General features: G+C 39.8%; 1 long non-coding RNA gene across 1 annotated transcript in view; it reads left to right on the top strand.

Moving 5' to 3' along the window:
• The window catches only part of LOC147581159 (uncharacterized), a 133,631-nt gene that overhangs the window by 7,703 nt on the left and 103,254 nt on the right, over window positions 1-22,674 (top strand). The window contains exons 2-4 of the long non-coding RNA XR_015251487.1: window positions 817-904; window positions 4,245-4,368; window positions 10,099-10,185. This is a non-coding gene — a long non-coding RNA (uncharacterized LOC147581159). The remainder of the gene's footprint in view (window positions 1-816; window positions 905-4,244; window positions 4,369-10,098; window positions 10,186-22,674) is intronic.

Genomic DNA, 22,674 nt, shown 5'->3' with positions numbered 1-22,674 from the left:
ATTCTCACTCTATGTTTTACTGTAGCCCAGAACACCTCATGGATCATTCTTGTCAAGTTATGTTGCTTTTTTTTTCTTTCAAACATCTCTGGTATTTTCTCCCTTCTCAGTTTCAAACTTTAAAATCAGAGCTCAAGGTTCTTGATTCTTTTGTCTGAATTACCTCGTAGGTAGTCTCTGCCTGCTCCAGGGCCTTCTATGCCACAGTCATTTCCCCTGTAACTCCCTTGATCAAAAAGCAGCAAGATTCTGTCCATATAATCTCTCTTTTTAAAAATTTTTTAATGTTTATTTATTTTTGAGAGAGACAGAAAGATAGAGTGTGAGTGGGGGAGAGGCAGGGAGAGAGGGAGGGAGACACAGAATTCGAAACAGGCTCCAGGCTCCGAGCTGTCAGCACAGAGCCCGACTTGGGGCTGGAACTCACAGACCGCGAGATCATGACCTGAGCCTAAGTGGGATGCTTAACCAACTGAGACACCCAGGCGCCCCATGTCCCTATAATCTCTAGGCAGAGGCTAGTTTGGGTCACTGAGTAGCAATATATTAAACTGTCCCTTACAATTGTTTTATCTGCCTCCTGGCAAAGAACTAGTAATTACAAGATCTTAGTATAGCCCCATTTAATGTACTTTATAGAGAGAAGATTGAACAACTTAAGGATACTTCATAATTTCAAACAATTTAGAAACGAGTTCTCTACCAGCTTCTTTCCTTAGGCGTTAAAAAGGAGCAGGTCTCAAGGGGAGTGTGAACTGATCTCCCTTTCTGCTGAGGAGAGAATCGTAATTTTGAACTTTCTATGTCCTTTTCCAGGTTTGTGCATTTGACTCAGCTACAGCAGTAGTTGCACCGGGAGGGGCAAAATGTCACCCAACAGGTAGAGAAGAAAAAATAGCAATTGGTAAGTAATAGACATTTCCTCCCGATTGTGTAGATAAGACAGGTTTTTTCTTCTTGATCAAAATATTTTTTCTTTTTTTTTTTTTAATTTTTTTAACGTTTATTTATTTTTGAGACAGGGAGAGACAGCATGAACGGGGGAGGGTCAGAGAGAGAGGGAGACACAGAATCCGAAACAGGCTCCAGGCTCTGAGCTGTCAGCACAGAGCCCGACGCGGGGCTCGAACTCACCGCGAGATTGTGACCTGAGCCGAAGTCGGATGCCCAACTGACTGAGCCACCCAGGCGCCCCTCAAAATATTTTTTCATGTTCTCAGCATTTCATTTTCTCATACCAACACTTTTTTTTGGCTGGGCCTCTTGTTTTTTTCCCACTGTACTTTAAATGTCCTAAGTATTTCTAGTGAGTTTAAACTATACACTGTCTATTAATTGACTAAAACAGATAGTGATTTTCTCTACATTTGTTTTATATTCTTTTCACCAGATGCAAAAATATCTCTGACTTTTGAAGTTACAAAATCTGTATTATTATCATTGTGATGTTTTGAGAGTACCCCATAATAAGCAAACAAAGAACTGTTATATTGTAGATATTGTCATTACTTTATTTTTTGATGTTTATTTATTTTTGAGGGAGAGAGAGACAGAGTGTGAGTAGGGGAGGGGCAGAGAGACAGGGAGACACAGAATTCCAAGCAGGCTCCAGGCTCTGAGCTGTCAGTCCAGAGCCTGACGCAGGGCTTAAACTCAGGAGCTGGGAAATCCGACCTGAGCTGAAGTTAGATGCTCAACTGACTGAGCCACCCAGGCACCCCTTTGTAAAAAATTTTTTTTAATGTAGACATTGTCACTACTCTTTAAAAAATAATTTGGTTTTCAATTTGTCTTTTTATTGACACAATCAAAATATTCAATTTAGTAAGGGAAAACAGTAAAAACTTGACACAATATAGGCAAATATCTGCCTATATTGTTTTTTCCATATTTTTTCATTTAATTCTTATTTAAGAACTTATTAAGCCCTTAATTAGTCATCAGGACTATTTCATGAAACATATTAAAATGTGGTTAATGTCATTGTATGGTTATGTATTATATTGCATATTATATACACACATATATGTTATATAAGATACTGTTTATATAGTACATTATATATTATAATATATAATATAATTATGAGTGTATGGTTATGCATAAACAGGATAAAATATGAAGTTAAGAATATTGATTTCCAGGGGCACCTGGGTGGCTCAGTGGGTTGAGCGTCCAACTTCGACTCAGGTCATGATCTTGCGGTCCATGCATCCGAGCCTCGCGTCAGGCTCTGTGCTGACAGCTCAGAACCTGGAGCCTGCTTCGGGTTCTGTCTCCCTCTTTCTCTCCCCTCCCCCGCTCACACTCTGTCTCTCTCTCTCTCTCTCTCTCTCAAAAATAAATAAACATTGAAAATAATTTTTAAAATATTGATTTCCGTTGTCATTATATTAGCACTTATAGGAACAAACAGTTCACTTTATCACTTTATCAGAAGCCATCAGACCAATGCCAATCTTCAAATCAGTCTGGGGAAAATTTCTCTTTGGGGTGGACCTTATAAGCCACATGAGAAACTAACTCTGTCTTAATACTTCATAATTATACTATATGATGATGATTTTTATTACTATACTCTATCACCCACTTTGATCACTGACTTTAATAACACTAACACCTTCTAGGTACATTAAACATTTCAGTATTCAATTAAGTTTCAAAATATAGGTTTATTCACCGTGCCTTTGGCTGTTTCTAAAATTACTACTTGTCTTTAGAGAATTTACCGCTCCCAGCATGAAACAGCTGTGGTGTAGTAGGACTATAGGATTTGAGGACAAGAGTTCAATTTCAGGTTCTGTTGGTAGCTATGTTGTGACCTTCCACAGTTGACTCAGTTTCCTGAACCCAAGTTTCCTCCTTTGTAAGATGTGGATCAAAATTCCTCTCTTAAAGAGTTGTTAAGATTATGTATTATTATCATCGTTGTTTTAAGGTGTGCTTTGTAAGAAGTTTTCTGTTGAGATTTGAACAAAAATAGGAGAGACAATGAATATTCTGAGGTAACACATGTAACAGAGGTGGCACCTAATAAGTAAGCTCTCAATAAATACTGGGTTTTCTTTTCATCTTGGAAAAAGGGGATTTGGTAAAAAAAACCCTGAATCGATTTGGAAGTAAAATAAATAATCAAAGCATCTATCAGCAGAACAGATATTAAGTACTTATTTGTAAAGTAAGGATTTGCAGTGAACCCGCCATTTCTCAACCTCTCCCTTGGGCAGAATTCCCAAGGGAGAATTCCCAGAATTCCCAAAGGGAGAAGCTGACAAGAGACTACAGAAGGCCCTAGAAGGCCTGTAGTAGAATGGGCGATTCCACGTGAGTAGTTGTCTTTTTCTTCCAGCCAGCCAACGGCTCTCATGAAGCAAGTGGGATTATATTTCTTAATTAATGTCAATTTTAATTAATGTTTAGACTTCTACATGATTAAGCAAATGCCATATCCCCACATTTTGCTTTCCTTCTATCTTTTCTTAATCTATGCTTTTCCTTAGATATCCTACAAACCAGAGTTGTTTAATATAAGTGGTTGTTTTGTCCTCTCTCCTTGGACATCTCATCCGGTCTTCGTTGGGAAAGCCAGCAGAGAGAGTCAGGGTAAAGGACAATTAGAAAAATATGCACCATTAGACTTTTTTAAATCCCACCCTCCTCATAGAAGTCCAGAAAGAATAATGAGCTTTCTTCAGGTTCTCTGTCTCGCTCCTTTTTTTTTTCCCTAAGAGCCAATTAAAAATCTTGTTAGCAGCAGTCCGTTAACTTTATTTGTACCCTGGATTTCTTTGGGCAATATTTTGTTATCCTTATACAAATTTTATTTTTGCATGTTTTTTCTTCCAATCTTGAGAAAAAAAATATTAAAAAGAGATAATTTTCAACAATTGTAATCCTCACAGTGATTATGACTGTCATCATGATTACAAAATGTGAAATGTGTGAATATGGCCAGAGGCAGGGCTCTGTCTAGTGGAGCAGTTAAGAGTTCTGGAATCAAATACACTTAGCTTTGGGTCCAAGCTCTGTGAGGTCAGCGTTGATATCATTTCAATGATGGGAGAGATACCGAGGCCGGGGAAGGTGAAGCAATTTTCCCTAGAGTGCCCTGCAAATACGTAGCAAAAAGTGATCTCAGAGGCCTGGTAACTGAGTTTAAACATTCCCTTTCCCTTACAGAGCAACAACCTTGGAATTCGTAGAAGATTGGATGTCAGTTTCAAATCTTGTTCCCTGTATTGCAGAGGCACCAGTGTCACGTGATTCAGGGTTGATGTCCAGCCCAGAGCATGGCTGTCCCGAAGGTGTCATAGCAGTAGTGGCCCTCTGGAGCTGTTGTTTCCTCTAGGAAGAAATACAGCCTTTTAGGTGAGGCCTGTACTCAGTATTATACGTTTCAGTATTAGAAGTTAAGCTTCTGTATTAGTTTAACCTTATAAAAACTAGAGCTATTCACATAAATATGAAAAATAAGGAAAAGAAATGAATGTGTCACAAAAGAAAACTCTAGACTTTGTAACTGCAGGTTTAATATATGACCAAGTAGCTCTGCATAAGGTGGGAGCTATGTTAATAAAAATACTACACTTGGTAATTCCTATTTTTCCATAAAAATTTTTTTTAATATGAAATTTATTGTCAAATTGGTTTCCATACAACACCCAGCGCTCATCCCAACAGGTGCCCTCCTCAATGCCCATCACCCACCCTCCCCTCCCTCCCACCCCCCATCAACCCTCAGTTTATTCTCAGTTTTTAAGAGTCTTTTACGGTTTGGCTCCCTCCCTCTCTAACTTTTTTTTCCCTTCCCCTCCCCCATGGTCTTCTGTTAAGTTTCTCAGGATCCACATAAGAGTGAAAACATATGGTATCTGTCTTTCTCTGTATGACTTATGTCACTTAGCATAACATCCATAAAAATTTTTAATGAGAAAAGGTATACCTGCTTGCTATAATTTTTAACAAGCAAAAGAATATAAATATTCCCTTTCATTATTCCTTCTTTTAGAAATTCCTCTACCTTCTGTTAGCTGGTCATGCTGTATCTTTCTGAGCTGTTTTTCCTGTTCATTTTCATGCTCACACACAGATACGTACATGAGTTTTACAAGTACCGTGAATGAAATTATTCTGTATAGTCTTTGTATTCTATTTTGTGGTTTCTTTTTAAAACTTCGTATCTTGAAGAATTCCCCTAAGAGTACAAATAGAAAAACCTCATTTTTTTTTTTTTTTTTTTTAAAGAGAGAGAGAGCAAGGGAGTGGGTGGAGGGGGAGAGAGAGAGAGAGAGAGAGAGAATCTTACGCAGGCTCTGTGCTCAGTGCAGAGCCCCACATAGGGGTAGATCCCATGACCCCGGGATCATGACCTGAGCCAAAATCAAGAGTAGATGCTCAACCAACTGAGCCACCCAGGCGGCCCAGGAAAAAACCTCATTCTTCTTAGCCACCACATCACGTTTCAGAGTTCATATAGAACTTTTAAAATGTATTTAGTAATTCTTCCTACGGATGAATATGTAAGCTGTTTTAAAATTTTCTCTATTATATTATTAATACTCATATATACATTTGTCCAGATGTGTAGGTATTTTTGCAGGATGGATTGTCAAAGTAATATTGTTTCATCAAAGGTTATGATTTGTTATCAGAATCTATAGCATATTGATGATGTTGCTGAATTGACCTACAAAAATGTGATTGTTTATAGTCAGGTGAGCAGTGATGAAAATGCCTGGTTCCCCATTGCCTTGTGAAAACTGCATAATATCGGTTTTTCAGTGTTTTGTAATTTGATGGGAAATAACTAGTAAGATCAGTGTTGTTTCACATTTTTTATCACTTTGTTTCTTTTCCTCATTCTTACTCTTTTACCTAATTATATCAGACTGTCTTTTTATTTTTGATTTGAAAGAGCTTTATACTCTTTACATATTATAGCAATTTACCCCCTTTCTGTTTAAGTTTATTTATTTTTAGATATATAGAGAGCACATGTATGCAGTTGGGAGAAGGGCAGAGAGAGAATCCCAAGCAGACTCCGTACTGTGAGTGCAGAGCCTGATAACAGGGCTCGAACTCATGAACCCTGGAGATCATGGCCTGAGCTGAAATCAAGCATGGGATGGTTAACTCACTGAGCCACCCAAGTGCCCCACCTCCTTACTGTTATATGTTGCAGATTATTTTCTTCCAGTCTGTCACCTCTTTTTTTTTTTTTATTTTTTATTTTTTATTTTTTTTTTTAATTTTTTATTTTTTCAACATTTATTTATTTTTCGGACAGAGAGAGACAGAGCATGAACGGGTGAGGGGCAGAGAGAGAGGGAGACACAGAATCGGAAACAGGCTCCAGGCTCTGAGCCATCAGCCCAGAGCCCGACGCGGGGCTCGAACTCACAGACCGCGAGATCGTGACCTGGCTGAAGTCGGACGCTCAACCGACTGCGCCACCCAGGCGCCCCATCTGTCACCTCTTTTAACTTAGTGTGTGGCCTTTTGTTGTGCATAAAAGTTTAGTTTCTGTCTGTTGTTTTCCTTATGGCTTCTGGGTCTTCTGTCTTATTTAGGAATGACTATGCTCCCTTAAAATTACGTATATATTTTTCTCGTGTTTGTTATATTTTTAAAAATGTTGTGATTATTAATTCAATTGGAACTTATTTTGAAAGGTAGTGTGAGACAGGGGAGGGACAGAGAGAGAGGGAGACAGAGAATCCCAAGCAGGCTCCACAGTGTCACTGCAAAGCCCGATGTGGGGCTCGATCTCATGAACCTTTGAGATCATGACCTGAGCTGACATCAAGAGTCAGATGCTCAACTGACTGCACCACCCAGGCACCCCTATTTTTTTAATTTGTATAACTTTGTAATGTATTTTGATATCTGGTAGGGATATTTGTTCTTTTGTTTTAAAAAGTGAACTTTCTTAGTCATTTATTCTTCCAAATGAAATTTGGGAACAACCTTTTAGTTCCAGAAACATTTTCTCTCTAAATATTTGATGGGATTATGTAAAGTTATACAAATTGAAAATCAATTTGTGTAAAATTGACATTTTTTATAATATTGACTTTACCCTTCAGGAACATCACATGTCTCTGTTTTCAGGTCTCCTTTACATCCTTAGGTATAGAGTTAGAGATGTCTTCATTATATGTTGTGCAAATTATTCCGAGACAATCTATTGTTTTATCTTTCTCCGATTGTTTTATTTTCTATTTCTTTTTTTACTGAGGTATAACATATTAGTTTCATGTGTACAACATGATGATTCAATATTTGTATACACTACAAAATGATCACCATAATAAGTCTAGTTACCATCTGTCACCATACATGGTAATGAAATTTTTTGTGTGTGTGATGAGGCCGTTTAAGATTTAGTCTCTTAACGCGTTATTAACTATAGCTAGCATGCTGTACATTATAGTCCCTGTTGTTTGTAAATGGGTTACTATAGGATCGAAGGCCAGAAATAGTAGGTGATTTGCCTAAATTTAACTGGTTAGTAACAGAGTAAAGATCAGAAACCAAGACTTCTGATTGGTCCCACTCCCCAAAAATTCAGCTTCTTCCTACAGTCTCACTCTTGTCACTGCCTCTGTCTCTTAAAGGTGACTTCAAGTTGAATAATGAATCTGAGTGAAAGAAATATAACATAATTCCATAAGTCTGAATCACAAGAAATTGGAAAAATAGACTCTTATAAGGTTAAAATTTCTCAAATTTAATTCATGTTCAAAGTGAGTAATATGTATGTTGGTAGAATTTCAGGAGATTTATTTTGTAATGTTTATTATTCATTTTTGAGAGAGAGAAAGGGCTAGTGGGAGGGGCAGAGAGAGAGAGAGAATCCCAAGCAGGCTCTGCACAATCCCCGCAGAGCCCGATGTGGGGCTCGAACCCACAAACTGTCAGATTGTGACCTGAGCTGAAATCAAGAGTCAACCGAAAGGTCAACTGCCCCTGAGAAGATTTATTTTTAACCTAATGTTTCTTTAAAGGCTTCCCATAAGTGGGACGCCTGGGTGGCTCCGTTGGTTAAGCATCCAACTTCAGCTCAGGTCTGGTTTGTGGGTTTGAGCCCCGCATTGGGCTCTCTGCTGAAGGCACAGAGCCTGGAGCCTGCTTCGGATTCTGTGCCTCCCTCTCTCTCTACCCCTCCCTCACTCACAGTCTGTCTCTCTCGCAAAAATAAATAAATATTAAAAATTTTTTTTTCAGTTTTGTATATCCTGTTTATTTTTAAATTAGATACACGACATTCATACTTACGTATTAGCTTATTATCCACACTGATGTCTTTTTTTTTTAATTTACATCCAAATTAGTTAGCATATAATGAAACATGATTTCAGGAGTAGATTTCTTGGTGCCCCTTACCCATTTAGCCCATCCCCCCTCCCACAACCCCTCCAGTAACCCTCAGTTTGTTCTCCATATTTATGAGTCTCTTCTGTTTTGTCCCCCTCCCCATTTTTGTATTATTTTTGTTTCCCTTCCCTTATGTTCATCTGTTTCGTCTCTTAAAGTCCTCATATGAGTGAAGTCATATGATTTTTGTCTTTCTCTGACTGACTAATTTCACTTAGCGTAAAACCCTCCAGTTCCATCCACGTAGTTGTAAACGGCAAGATTTCATTCTTTTTGATTGCCGAGTAATACTTCATTGTGTGTGTGTGTGTGTGTGTGTGTGTGTGTGTGTGTGTATGTATGTATGTGTATATATATATATATATACCACATCTTCTTTATCCATTTATCCATCGATGGACATTTGGGCTCTTTCCATACTTTGGCTATTGTTGATAGTGCTGCTATAAACATGGGGGTGCATGTGTCCGTTCCAAACAGCACACCTGTATCTCGTGGGTAAATGCCTAGTAGTGCAATTGCTGGGTCGTAGGGTAATTCTGTTTTTAGTTTTTTTGAGGAACCTCCATACTGTTTTCCAGAGTGGCTGCACCAGCTTGCATTCCCATTAAAAAAAAACTTTTTTAAGGCTTCCCATAAGTGAAACCTCAACAAATCTTTTTAAACACTAATTTCAAACTTCACCTACAAAATAAAGCTATACGACATCATTCCATTCATAAATTGAAAAGCATTATAATTAAGCTTAGCATTTGTCTTTTATTTAGTATGGTTGCAAAGCAGAGTTGTTTGATCACTGTCAATACTTGACAAACTGATGGTAGTTTTAGCAATTGTCAGGGCACTGTAAATCCATCATCAAGTACTTTAATGTCAGGGGAAATCTGCAAATTTCAGTAAATATGATATCAGCATTATTTATCAAAACTTAAAGTAAGGGCAGTAAGGGGCGCCTGGGTGGCTAAGTCGGTTGGGCGTCTGACTTCGGCTCAGGTCATGATCTCGTCATCCATGAGTTTGAGCCACGCGTCAGGCTCTGTGCTGACAACTCAGAGCCTGGAGCCTGCATCAGATTCTGTGTCCCCCTCTCTCTCTGCCCCTCCCCACCCACGCTGTGTCTCTCTATGTCTCTCAAAAAATGAATCAATGTTAAACAAAGTTAAAAAAAAAAAAAGTAAGATCAGTAACATGGATAGATTCTGGCTTAGTGATGTATCCTAACAATTTCTACAGGTGGCTAGTCAGGAGGGATGCCTGATGCATTGTGTCCCTCAATTATGCAAAGGTCTTTAGACACCTTCTTTAAAGTAAGCAGATATTTATGCTAATTCCATATTGGAAAGAGAAGAACTCTGAAAGATTTAACTGCCTCTCTATCATTTTTCTCTATTTTGGAGGCCAGTTGAAGAAGTAAAGGTCACAACATAAAATAGAGAGGACGTGGTTTGTCTTGCTTCAGGAGGTGTCTGAATTTCCAGCACTTGTGGAGATAGTCATCAAAATGCTTGAGAAAGTCTAGGTGCCATATGGAAGCAGTACGTGAGGATGAGGAATCTGACATCCTTGTTTTCAGGAGTGGCTCCTACCTCAGTAATGAGCGAGTTATGAACCTTCCATGACACCTCTTGGGTGTTCAGAAGCCAGGTGGAGCCTCCCACAAGTGAATGGCAGGACATGGATAAGCCTTGTATTTTAATAAAATCCTTATGTCACTGTTCACAGGAGTCTCACAGAACTTCTTAGATCCTACTGTTGAAGTCTGTGGCTCCTCTCTGGTGAAATGGATCCTGGGAAGATGTGGCACAGAAGGTAATCCAGTACATTAAGTATGATTCTTGTACTTTGTTTTGCTGTCCTTCATCCAGTTCCTCTTGACAGAAAACATATTTAAAACAATTTTTTAAAACTTATGCATTTCTTTTGAGAGAGAGCATGAGTGTGGTGGGGGCAAAGAGAGAGGGAGAGAATTCCAAGCAGGCTCCTTGCTGACACAGCACAGAGCCCAACTTGGGGCTTGAACTCTTGGACTGTGAGACCATGACCCAAGCCCAAGTCAAGAGTAAGATGCTTAACTGACTGAACCACCCAGGTGCCCCCAATGCGTATTGTTTTAAAAAATGAAATGTTCTTATTTTAAAGATGAAAACATTTAAAATAATTACATGTAAACTTCAGTATCTCTGTTTGTCCCTTGCTCTCGTGGCTGTGCACACGAACCCGTAAGCTCAGTCAGGTAAGCCTCCACTCTTTCAGGTAGCAACTACACCTTAAATGAGAATACTGGGGATCGGGTGCGCAGATGGGCTGGAAATGGCTGTCTCAGGATATCCATGTACCAGCTTTTTACTGGGGAATTGATGCTTTTTTGGCTGACCCATATCTTCCTTACTAAAGAAGATTTGGAAGGGAGCTTTGCATCATGTAGCTTGCCTGGTTGGCAATTTTGGTGTTTTCTTAGCCAAGAAGCAAGGGGTTCATCAAACCAAGTTTGAACCTTCAGCTCCACTTGGAGAATCATGGTGGTTGGTGTAAGAATCAGCAAAGTCTTAGAAGTTCCCTGTCATGCGAGGCAAATTATAATTTGGTGCATAACTGAAATGTGAGTATTTTTTGAGTTGTTTGGTATCCTGGGCACAGAGTTCCCGATCTTCTGTGGCCGGCATCATGTGTGTTTTTTGTGTTTGTGTTATAATTACACGTGACATTTCATCTTCTTCTCACTAGGTGTGTTTCATCCTTTATTTGAATAGGTAAGCCAAGATACAAATCTAGTCTTGAGCCAGATAAATTCAGGTGACACAAAAATTAAGTGATTATTGAGAAGGAAGCATTTCATTACCCTCTTACCGTGTTTTTATATCCAGTAGAACACCAGTATTGAAGATTACAAGGATCTTAAATATGATGGAAGGTACTAAAACCCTGAGTCTTCTTTAAATATTACCAGTGAATAGAAGTGGATATTCATTAATCAATTAACACATATTTATTGAATGCCTCTGAGTTTAAAGAGTTTGAGGTACTGCTGTGAGACTCTGTAGTGATCTCAACAGCACTTCCTAGAAACTCAAATGGGGGGGTGGCATTCGTATTCAGCCAGATTCAGGTGTAGTTACAGGGGGGCCGTTCCTTAGAGAGAGTCAGATAACCTCTCCCAGCCTGCTCTTGACCATTGGCCCCACATAACTAAGACACTGACTTCCTGTTACACTCACGGAAAATGGAATGGTGAGGTTCTCATGAACTTTTAAGTCAAAGTGCTGTTGTTGAAACTCATGCAGTGCGACATAACAGTGTGTGGTCAACAACTAAAATAAAAAAGTAGTATTCTTTACTTCTGTGAGTTTAAGAAAAAACTGTAAGTTAAGTATGAGCCTGTGTGGTGAGAACTGCCTTGTCCTCTATCTGCCCTGTGGTCTTTTAATTCTTGTATGCCCTTTCCAGACCCAGTATTGCCCTGGTTAAATCGGCCTAGGGTAACATCCTGTGTTGAGTTTTTTTCCAGGGCACAATTCTCTGTATTAAGACTCAGCAACAGGGTCACCTTGGTGGCTCAGTTGGTTAAGTGTCCAGCTCTTGGTTTTTGGCCTCAGGTCATGATCTCAGTTTGCGGGCTTGAGCGCCATGTCAGACTCTGCACTGACAGTGTGGAGCCTGCTTGGGATTCTCTTTCTCTCTCTGCCCCTTTTCTTCTGGCTTTCTCTGTCTCTCTCTCAAAATAAATAAATTTTTAAAAAATTAAAAAAAAAAGAGTCAGCAACATTTTTATGGAAGGGGCCAGATACTTTAGATTTTACAGATCTATTAGTTTCCTAGGCTGCCGTAATAAAATACCACAAAAACTGAAATTTGTTTCTTTTGGTGGTTCAAATCAACAGATATTTACTCTCTTAGAGTTTTGGAGGCTCTGAACAAGAAACCATTCCATGTCTCCTTTCAAGCCTCTGATGGTTGCTGGCAATCCTTGGTGTTCCTGAACTAGTAGATGCCTCGTTTCAATCTCAGCCTCTATCTCCACATAAATTCATTCCTTCTGTGTATCTGTGTACCTTCCTGTTTTTATAAGGACACTAGCCATTGAATCTAGGGCCTACCCTAACCCAACATGACCTCATCTTAATTTCATCTACAAAGACCCTATTTCCAAATAAGTTCACATTCTGAGGTTCTGGGTGGATGTGAATTTTTGGGAGATATTATTCCACCATTCCAGAGGGCCATATGGTTACTGTTGGAATGACTTAACCCTGTTGTAGCATATAAGCAGCAATAAACAATACATCAATGAATCAGTGGGCTGTGTTCCAATAAAATTTTATTTATGGACACGGAAATGTGAATTATACGTGATTTTCACATGTCATGAAACATTGTTCTTCTTCTGATTTTTATCCAGCAGTGTAAAAAACTATTCTTAGTTTGTGGATCATAGACACAGTTAAGAGATGGGACAGGGAACAGCCAGATTTGACCCACGGGTCATAGTTGGCCAACATGTGATAGATAGTGTCGGTGGGCAGACAGAGGTAACTATCGGGTATTTTCCTTCCTTCTGCTCATAAACCAAAGAGCCAAATTTGTGGAAAACCTGTTTGTGATTTGCATCAAGCAATTTTTGTTAGATAGCTTCATGTTTCAGCAGAGGGAAAACCAGACTGATCGGTAATGATGCTTGTTTGGCAGCATCATTCCTGATACGCTTGCCAAAATTTTGGAGAGGATTTTGTTGTCAAGATTAAGAGGTGATGCAGGCTTAAATGAAGAACATGACCTGGAGTCCTTATGCTGAAGGATTAGAACATTTCCCTCATGGGCTCGTAGTATTCCCTGTGCCAAATGTTGGAGTATACTTTGGAGGTGATTTTAAATTAAAGGCATTTTATGACTCAATACTACATGGCATCCTTTGAGATGTTGTCAATCCCTAGATACCCATTCAAGGCCAGATATTAGATAATACTCTGCACATCTGCATTATCTTCTAATGCTAAGAGTTCCCAAGTCATCTAGAGGCAAAGTAAACCTGAACTTTCTGATTTATCGTGTGTATTCTTTTTCATCAGATGTATATGATACACTTTTTTAAACTCATTGTTAAAGACTGTGATTATATATATGCCTTTTCAAATTGCAAAACCGATGCATGATCTTTATAGGAAATTTGAATAATGCCAAAATGAGTAATATAAAGAGTGAAAGTTTCCTATAATCCCAATTCCCAGAGATAATTTCTGAGATCTTGGTATTTATTTTTCCAAAAATTTCCACCCCATGTAATTGCGAACGCAAATGAAACAGTACACTGAACAGATAGTTTCCATGTTTTAAGGAGATGGAGGGAAAAAGCTCATGAACGTAAAGAACAAAACGTATGACTAGGTATACAGATAGTCCCCAACTAACAACGATTCGACTTCTGACTTTTTGTCTTTATGATGGCACAAAAGTAGTATGCATTCAGTAGAAACTGTACTTTGGCAGGGCTCTTGGGTGGCTCAGTCGGGGATATCGCGGCTCAGGTCATGATTCGGCTCAGGTCATGATATCGCGGTTCATGATTTCGAGCCCTGTATTGAGTATATGGAACCTTACGTAGAGGTTGCTGACAGCTCAGAGCCTGGAGCCTGCTTCTGATTCTGTTTCTCCCACTCTCTCTACCCTCCCCCACTCATGCTCTCTGTCTCTCCCTCTCTCTCTTTCAAAAATAAATAAACGTTAAAAAAAAAAGGTAGAAACTGTACTTTGAAGTTTGAATTTTTATCTTTTCTGAGGCTAACATTATTCATATATATATATATATATATATATATATATATATATATATAAAACAATGATATTATATTATACCAGGCAGTGGCAACCAGCCACAGCTCCCAGGCAGCCATGCGATCATGAGGATAAACAACTGACACACTTATAACCACTCTGTACCAGTACAGACCTTCTGTTTTTTGCTCTCAGTACAGTATTCAATAGAATATATGCGATATTCAACAGTTGTTATAAAGCAGGCTTTGTGTTAGATGATTTTGCCCAACTGTAGGCTAATACAAGTGTTCTGAGCATGTTTAAGATAGGCTAAACTATGATGTTCAGTAGGTTAGGTGTATTACATGCATTTTCTTTCTTTCTCCTTTTTTTTTTTTTAAAAGTAGGCTTCATGCCCAATGCAGAGCCCAATACGGGGCTTGAATGCATGACCCTGAAATCGAGACCTGAGATGAGGTCAGGAGTCTGACATTTAACTGACTGAGACATCCGGGTGCCCCTGAATTTTCAACTAAAGGTATTTTCAATTTACGATGGGCTTATCAGGAGGTAACCCCCTTGTGAGTAGAGGAAGATATGTAAATATCTAATTATGCATTGAACTCATAGTATGCTGATAACAGGATATGAAAAAGTCATATTTCCTGATCTTAAGGTATATATCTTTTGTTTTTGTTTCCATTCCAATAAGCAGAGAACGACCCACCATAAGTAATGACATATATATATATATATATAGCAAAATCTTGTTATTCAGAAACTCGCTAGGCCTTGGGTTTGGCAATGAATCTTTTCTCTCTGCTACAAAGAAATTCTAAACAGCTATCCCTCCACCTTCTTCGAGGACATCAATATTTTAGTGAGGTTTTACATCAACACATTTTAGTAGAGGTTTTATCTACTGGGAATTGAGATAACTTGTGACCTTCAGTTTGATCTAGGTAGGAGTTGATTGCCAGGATCTGAAGTGGATTTCAGTAATAACTGGTGTGGTATATGTGCTTAGTAGCCCAGAACAGAATGGCCGAATTATCACCATTCTTCGATGACATGGAATCTTGTATACAAAAGTGGATAGATAATCCTCCACTTGCACACAAAAGTGGATAATCTTAACACTTACAATATGCCTGCAAGTTGCCAACATCCTCTATTACTAGTGTCTTAGGGAACAGTATGGGCTTTGGAACCAGACAGACCTGGGCACGAGTCCTAAATTTACCCTCACAATGTGTGGAGCCATAAGTTACTTTAACTCTGAATTTTCTTATCTGCAAAACAGGAATAAATAGTACCCACTTTGTACAAGTGTCATAAAGATTAGTGTTAATGTGCGTGTGAAGCACTGAGACGGTGTCTCACATTTAGAAGGAGCTCAAAAAATGTTATTTCTTTTTTATTGTTACTATTGGAGAGATCTTTAGATGATCCAATCCAACTCTCTTATTTAACAGGAAGAAATTGTATTCAGAAGGTTTATTGCTCTTAGGTTCCTCGGGTAGTTAGCGGCAGGCCAGGAAGGGTAATTTTGACACTCTGATTCTTCCCCCATCTTTTCATTCACTGAATTCATTCATTCATTTATTCATTCTTTATTCATCATTTATTATGCAGCCATTAAATTCCAGTTATTGTGCTGAAACCTGAGAATATAAAGGAGAATAAAATGCAGACTGTCTTGAGAAACTTACAGTCTAATGGAAAACAAATGCATACATAGATAAATTATTGTTCAGTTTGTTAGATGCTATAAGGAAGTTATTTTATACATATTTGTTAAAAATGGTCTGAATAGTGGCCTGACTTAACTGTGGGGAAACATTAAGGCTTCATAAGGCAGCATGATATTTGAATTTAGCCCTGAAGCACGTACTGAAGATTTGAAAAGCAGCTAAGTGTGTGTATGTGTTTCAGTATGTGCTTGGGAGGGCAATGGTGGTTGCAGGTGGTGGAAAAAACAGCCTGTGCAGAAGTTATGATGGTGTTAAAGAGTGTGGCATATTCAGGGCAGCTTGGATAGTTCAATGTGGTTTGGGTAGTGGGAAGAGGTGAGACCAGAGGATGCCACACAAAAGTGTCTGTAATGTAGCACCTCTTTTTCTACTGAAATGCAGTCAAGCATTTTGTGGTAGCCAGAGTCCTAATGAAAGTTAAGTGTACATAAGGGGATAAATGAGTTTTTGTGATAAAACTCATCGGGATGTTTTGGGATAAAACGTGGTCCACCTTCAAATTAACAGGGCCACGACTGAACAAAGAAATTCTGTGTAAGGGTTGACTTACAGATAGTAGGCACTGAATAAGTATTCGTTAAACATTTTTATACAGTGGTCCAGTTACTTTAAATTTACTTTTGATACAAAAATCTAGGACAATATAATAATTTACCCAATTCTGTTAAGTACAATAAAACTTTATTGACTTGTATTACAGTTCATATAATTATGTGCTTTATCTATTGTATTATGGTTATTAATTGACCTTTACAATCTGATTAATATAATTTGCTCATTTTTGTGGGATTTAATCCAGATAAAATTTCTTTTGATGGTCGCTAATTTGGCAAGGGGAATAGTCTGTACTGTCATAACTATATGTCCTATTTAATTACATCACATTTCTATGTTTAGTTGACATTCTGTCTCTTGTGCTCAGCATTTTACAGCATTTATGTATACCTTATGTGAATGAATATTTCCTGTTTTGATTTTGTTAAGGTGATTTATAGAAGTTTTTGTATGTGTATAATTAAAAAATTCCACCATGTATGTTTTTGTAGTGCAATTTAAACTATATCATCTTTGGAAAAGCGCTTTTTTCAGTGTATTATTCTATGCCTCCTATCCTAACATAACCATATTTCTACATTCCTTCGTATTTTGTTGATTCAGTGATTTGTTTCTTTTCTTCTCAGTTTTTCAGGAAGTTATCACTGTGACATTTATTGCACTAAATTTACTCAGCCAATCTTACAACTTTGTGATATAATTCTGAAGATGATCTGATTGTAGAAACTTTAGCTTTGGTTTTGTTAAAAAGGATTTCTTTTAATGGGGCACCTGGGTGGCTCAGTCAGTTAAGTGTACAATTTCGTCTGATGTCATGATCTCATGGTTTGTGAGATTGAGTCCCGCCTCAGGCTCTGCACTGACAGTGTGGAGCCTGCTTGGGACTCTCTCTCTCTCTCTCTCTCTCTGCCCCTCCCCACCCCTCTCTCTATGTCTCAAAATAAATAAACTTAAAAAAAATTAAGTTCTTAATTAGTAGGTTTATAAAAATTCAAGGATTTTTGGAACCACCCTTGGTACGTTTCCTATGTCTTTAAGCTCAACCATACTCGAGAAATACCCCAAGTCTGGGAATAATCACAACTGCTCTTGACTGCATGAAGCCAAGAACTTAGCCTGGCTGTGAAATTTTATCGTTAACTTCTTATCCCCATCACTGGGCCTTACCCCAAAAGAGGATGAAGGGGGCCGAATCTCCTCAGGGGTCTATTCAAGAGGTAATTAACATTCCTACCTAACCATTCTCTTCTTGCTCCCTTTGTAGGCTCAGTACTTAGACTCCCCCTCACCCTCAGTCTGGATTCTTTCAGTGAGTCCTAATTATATTCATGGCCTTGGCTTTTAGGCTGAGGTAGCCTTTATGATCAATTTACGGGCTATTTTCAAAGAAACTTCCCAGTGTTTTACAGGGACTTTATTTACTTTCACAAGACCTCATCAATGTATTCATTATACAGAACCACATTGGTTGGCTTTCCTGCTCTTTCCTTCACGCTGCCACCGCCATCGGAAATTACATTGCAGGCAGAGGCTTCACGCAGAGAAAAGATGTCTCCTTATTCCGTGGAAGCAATTTCTGTCCTATGTGTTACTTCGGCTGTCATAACATTCTCAGGCATGAACTTCACTCTCTTGATTAATATTTATAGCCTGCTCTTTAGGTACCTGTAATGTCGGTGTCTGTGGGAGTGGGGAGCTCAGTACGTGGCAGGCGGGAGAGTTGATACGGTCTGTTAATACATAAAGAGACCAGGGTTGTCCGAAGGTTCCACTGTCAAAGAAAGCCCTGGGACTCATTCTGGCCACTCCAAGTAGCAGGTGGCATGACCCCTTGGACTTGGGGCAGAAGACCCCAGCCCCTTGATGTTATTATAGCCGCTCGCTACTGGTTTGCTCTGTGACTTCAAGCAGTTCCTTGATGTTCGATACCTTTATTTCCCCACTCATGATGTGGACTGAAAGACTGGCTCCGTGGAGCTTGTTACAAACAGGACAAATGGCAGGTCTGGGAGGCTGCCTTCAAGACATTCTCCTGTTCTCAGAAAGGATAAAAGTGGAGTCTCTTCTTCCCCCTGGAAAGAAGCTCCTTCCAGCAGTAGCTTACAGTTACAGGCACTGGAAAGGCCGGTCTGCGCCCTGCACTCTGCTGGCGCTCAGATCCTGCCCAGCTCTGGCTTAACACAACCATATTGCAGGTCTCCAAGTAGATCATGATACAGGATCTGGTCAGGCTTGAAGAGCAAAGAGAAAAAAAAAAATGCTGGAATGTCTATCTGGATTGAGAACTGCTCAGGAGCCCTTTACGTAAACGTTTCTAATCTCTGTCATTAAGTTAGCAGGTGATTTTTGACAAACTACCTTGTGCTGTGTATCAGTTTTTGTGCTTTATTAACTCATTATGGTTTACTCAATTAACACATGTTCTTGGAGAATCCACTGTGTCTACGATATCATAAAATGCTATCCAAACTTTAGGGTTTAGGTCAAATGCTGCCTTCTCCATGAATGTTTTTTGAGACCTTTATTTGCAGGTACTCTTTCTTTGCTCTGGTTTCCTACTTTTTAACGTTCTTATGTGATGGTAAATATTAATGTTCTTTGTGTACATGTTCTCTTCCTATACTATAATTCTTATTTATCATCGAATCCCTAACCTGTACATCCCTTTGTACTTTACAGATAACTCAATAAATATGTAATAGAAGATATAGAAAAATAGCAGTAGTATAAGACAGTATATGATACAATGTGGGCAGATGGGTGGTACAGATAATATATGTTCAAAGAATTAGGAGAAAGTGACTTGATGAGGAGGGACAGCCCCTTGGAAGTCGTCAGGGTGGTAATGAGTGGAGGGGGAGCGAAGGCATTTCAAGTAGAGAAAAAGCATTAGCAAATGGCACACGTGGAAGAGAATATATCTTTGGGGAGCCGGGAGGAGATGATAGACAGTAAGTAACCACTAGAGGAGGGGACATTGCAAATGTCAAGCTAAGGCAATTAAATTCTTCTGAAAGCCAAGGCTGGCTGCTCAAAAATGCTTGAGCAAGTGAGTGACAAGATCAAAGAGATATCTCAGGGAGATTTCTCGGGAATGGTATGCAAGGTAGTGAGAGAGCCAGGCAGTGGGGCGAGAGAGAAGAATTAGTTACTAGTGCAAGCGCGTGTGAGCACCTTGCCCCAGGTATGGAGGTGTGAGGCTGTGCGACCAGAGCAGAGGAAGGGACTCTAAAGATTACAAAATGCAAGGATCAATAGGAGGGTGTGGCTGAGTTAAGGAGTAGGAAAAGGGTGGAATGAAAACCGACTCCCAAGTTCCTGTGTTTGGACGACTCGGAAAATAGTGATATCATATGTGATAATCAGAAAATCCATCTTGGAAGGAAAATAATGCATTCAGCTTTGGACATTTCTGCTTGAGAAATGCACTGGAATGGGCGGGTACAGAGGAGACAGCTGTTCAAGTTCAGGACTGGAGGTTAGGAAGAGGGTTCTAGGTAAGGAAGTTAATGCAGATAGAGTCCAGCGACTTGCTCTTGTTATAAGCTGGCAGGACAAAATCCTATTTGGTTTTGCCATCTGCCTTTGCCTTTTGTAAAGCACCTGGCACATAGTAGGCATTTTGTGATTCTTTTTTTTTTTTTTTTGCAAGCTACCTGGAATCATAAGCAGCCCTGTGCCACCTGTGTCTAAGCTCAAGGTACAACGAAAGCACTTAAATGTGGAATTCACAAGCCCATAAAATACTTAGGTAACAGTCTTAGTCTTCTCCCTCTCCTGGGAAATATTTTATTAGTACAAGTTACCAAATTCAGTTTTATAACTTGTTTTAAATATAAAATATGTTGAAAGGCTCTAAGCCCGTTACAGGCAGGATGCCTCAGTTAATTGGTATTTTGCACTCGCTGAGCTCTCAGGACCCTTAAAATTCTAAGAAATCTATGTTTCTTGAAGTCAAGTAAAAAAAAAACAAAAAACCAAATAGAACTTAGCTAAACCTACCAATCATTGAAATATTGAGCATGTGTTTTACACCACACACCCCTCCCGTTGGCCCCATGCTGCTCTGTAAAGTAATCCAGTACTGAAAATGATCACTGAGACTTGCGAACGGGACGTTTTGGTTCCACTTCTGCAGCTTTGTGGTCTGCTTCTCTCCTCCCAGCCTGGGAGTGCTGGAGCAATGCATCTTTCCACGGGTGCAGGGAAGAAGTCAGTTCTCAGAGGTGCTGGACCGATGCCTGGTTGCTCCTGGAGAATTGTGCGGCCGCCAGCGCAGCTGCGCTCCTGGTTACACGCTGACCAAGAAAAGTCCCTTTCTATGCCCTGATTTCTCAGCCCGTAGACACCGAGGCACCAGGATGTTGCAAGGAATGGGGAGGCGCTCTGCCCTATAAGTATGACCTCCCCGAGTTGCCCCCCTTCCTCCTCGCTCTAGCCTAAACTACGGTTTACACTAATGCAGCACGGAGACGACACAGGGAAGTCTCTCCTCCCTTCTGAGAAAGATACGCATCCCTGCCAAGCTGCAGAGAAAGAAAGGACGGCAGGATGGTAGGAAAGGGCCTTTTTTTGGTTTCTGCTGCAGTGACTGGAGGAGGTGTGGCATCATAGCAAAGCCCTGAATTGGGACACAGCAGGAGGGGTGCTACTCCTTAGCTGTGTGACTCTTTTCAAGTTACTCTCCCACTCTGAGCCTGCATTTCCTCTTTGCAAAGTGTGGGTCTCCAACTAGATGATCTCTAAAGCCTCTTTCCTTTCCTAATATTCTATTCTTTTTTAATTTTATGGGGTGAAAGAAATAAACACTTTAAGTTAGTCTTGTCATAATACCACTGGATTACTAGGCCATGTCTAGGTCACAGATAAACACTTCTCTATGCTTTTTAAATACCCTGGGAAGAATAAAGAAAAAGTAAGTTCGGAGGATAAAATTGCCCTTCACCTTTCTGTTAAATTCAGGAAACCACAACCTTGATCTAGGGTTCATAAATTGGCCAGAACCTGAGTTTTGAGGTGGTAACCACTTGTAGGCTGAACTTGTAGGCTGGCCTTGAACATGTACGTGGGGCTCCCGGCCTGAAGGACTAAGTTACAGCATGGAGGCAAACCAGCTTCTGATTAAACCCTTCCACCTAGCTCTGCTTCTGGTTATTAGGGGGCGAGCTTTCGGTTGCCACTGTGAGTGGGAAACGGGGTTGGTGCAGACCCTTGGCGGGGGTTGGCATCTCTCTGCTCATGCGTGTTGCTCACGCTGAAATCCCATAATGTCCCCCAGGCAGCTTAATTCTGTGGTAGAACCAACTTGAATAATTAAACAAAGCAAAGATTTGACAACACTGTACTTGTGGTACAACACAGCTGTGATTCCGTGAGCTCAGCGGGGAGAAGGAGTTGGGGGCATCTGTCACAGCAAAAGCATGCTTTGGAACAAATAACAATTTAGCAGACATCCCATGTGCTCTAGAATAGAGGCTATGAAGAATATGGTCTGTCAGGAGTGAATGGGTCATGGAGTCTGGCTGGGAGATGTTCAAGGGGCAGTTCATGTCCGCTTGGCCACGGGCGTCTTATGAAACGAATCTCCGTGCCAGGGTTGGGTCGCCACATGTTACTCTTCTTCTAGAAACACTTACTAATTGGTTCGTGGATGAGCGGTAAGTAAACAGGTGGAGAAAAAGATCAGTCTTTGGCACAACTAAAAATTTGATACCTTTTGTGTGTGTTGGTGGGAACCCTAAAGGTTGAAAAAGACTACAGATTCTTTGTCTATGAGATATAACAGAAGTTGGTGTGTTTGAAAGAATTTCTTCCCTGTTGCCTTCTACTACTGGGTAAGGCTTTAAAGAAGTAAAAATGGTTCATAAGAAGTAACCAGTTTTCTGATGCGGGACTCTGATTCTCTGCATTGCAAAAGGATTCTCCTTTATTTTATCTCGAATGTGATGGCTCTTTGTGTTCCCAAGCAGGACAGGGGATGCTTTTCAATAGTTGTTTCCTCCCCAGTGACAGTCAGTTCTGCAGAAGCCATTTGTGCAGGGAGCATGATCCTGCTCAGCAAATGAGAACCTGAGCCTGTTAAGCATTGGGACAATTCTGTGACGCCGTATCTCTACAGAGCAGCAGTGAGCTCAGATCTTAACGTTAAATACCTTTGAACTGCGGGGCTCAGCTACAGGAATAGATCAGCATTGATTCTAAAAAGCAGCAATATGAATATGTGATTTGTATATCTGACTTC

This window comes from Puma concolor, chromosome B2, assembly GCF_028749965.1.
Source record: "Puma concolor isolate L17-30 chromosome B2, mPumCon1.1.hap2, whole genome shotgun sequence".
NCBI classification, from domain to species: Eukaryota; Metazoa; Chordata; class Mammalia; order Carnivora; family Felidae; genus Puma; species Puma concolor.
This window is presented reverse-complemented; position numbering and strand designations above follow the sequence as displayed.